Here is a 1,700-nt window from a genome sequence, read left to right as displayed (position 1 = left end):
TTAGCTCAGGGAGGTGTCCTAGGGGACAGACAGACACAGGGGAGCCTCCTTGCTGCCCTCCCCACCCCCACCCACGGCCATTCTGCCCATGTCTGGACATTTCTGGACACCAGCCAGCTCTGAACAAGAAGATGCCTGCCATCCCCTACCCCCAGCTGGTGAGCAGTCTCAGTCTGACCATCCTGACCCCAGGGGGCAACCATGGCCCATCCCCTCCAGACATCCACTGAGCTGCTGGGAGGACTGTCAAGATCAGCCTCTTGCAGTCAGGGGCTGGTGCTGTCCTGGGCAGGGCGGGCAGGGCAGGCAGCACTGTGTGCCCGGGCCAATGCGGAGGATCAGTCGTCCCCATCCGGCGTCCCTGGGGAAAGGATGGTCAGAGAAGTCACTAGTGTCCCCAGGCACTCAGCCGCCCTGCCATCACATGGAGGGCCGGGCCAGAAAGGCTGAAGCCCCTCCTCCGCCCTGGAAGCACCCAGCACCCTCCCCTCCTCTACCCAGCCTTCCAGCCCCTCAAAGCATTCAGCCCCAGGTTCTTTTTACAAGCAAGGCAAGAACGGAGACGTGAACGAAAAGCTAGAACAAGCCATATAAAGTAGCAGAACCTCCAGCCGAGCCCAAATAGTCATTCTTTACTGAACTGTGAAATAAACAACAAAAAAAAAGTTTTTTTCTGAAAAGTACTGAATCAGTTCGGGTTGGAACAAAACCAGTAATTTCTCTAAAGTCACTGAACAAGAACATCTAACCACCTCTAAGGCCTCACTCATTCCCAGGGTGGGGGTTGACCTCGGGAGAGCACCTCCAGCACTCCGCGCCTCAGTTTTCCTGTTTGTAAAATGGGAATAACAGTTACAGTGCCTGCCACACTAGCTGTCCTGGGAATTCAATCAGAACAGGTGTGAATACTCCTGAGTCCCCAGCACAAGGCCTGGCACTCGGATGTGCTCAGTTCAGACTTGGAGAATGAATGGATGAGTGAGCAGGCAGGAAGGTGAGTGTTGGGTGCAGGTCAGGTGAGTAAAAAAACTGAAATCCCTCTCCAGCGAAGTGGTAAGGGAGGCCCAAGGGGGCCCACCTCACCATGTGTGCCTGATCAGACTCGATCAAGGTCACTTTTCAAGAAACCGTTCAGAGCAAGCTCATAACAGCTGCCAAGTCCCGAGCACCCACCACAAGCCTCGATCTGGAGCAGGGCGGGCTTCTGTGCTTCGGTCCAGCTGCCTTGACAATGCTCCCAGGGAAGCTGCCGCTCTGCCCTGGTTGCAGATGGGGAAACTGAGGCACAAAGGGCGGCAGGACGTGCAGTGGGAGGGCGAGAGTCTGCATTCGAGTCTGTGGCTCAGCCACCGGCCCACAGCCGGACCCTGGTAGTTAGACTCCTAGGGCAGGTGGCAAGACTCCGCCAAGCCCCCCTTGTCGGCACTCTCCTCCCACAAGAGGCTGGAGGAGATGCCCTGTCCATGGGCACAACGCTGAGTCTGTCATACAGAGTCAGGAAAACAAATGTCATATATTAACACACACATGTGGAATCCAGAGAAATGGCGCTGGGGAACCTATTTACAGGGCAGGAATAGAGATGCAGACAGTAGAGAACAGACTTGACACAGGGAAGGAAAGGGAGGGACGAACCGAGAGAGCAGCGTTAGCACATATCCACGACCGTGTGTCAAACAGACAGCTAGTGGGAAGCTGCC

This window comes from Oryx dammah, unplaced genomic scaffold (genome assembly GCF_014754425.2).
Source record: "Oryx dammah isolate SB20612 unplaced genomic scaffold, SCBI_Odam_1.1 HiC_scaffold_25, whole genome shotgun sequence".
In the NCBI taxonomy this organism is placed as follows: domain Eukaryota; kingdom Metazoa; phylum Chordata; class Mammalia; order Artiodactyla; family Bovidae; genus Oryx; species Oryx dammah.
This window is presented reverse-complemented; position numbering follows the sequence as displayed.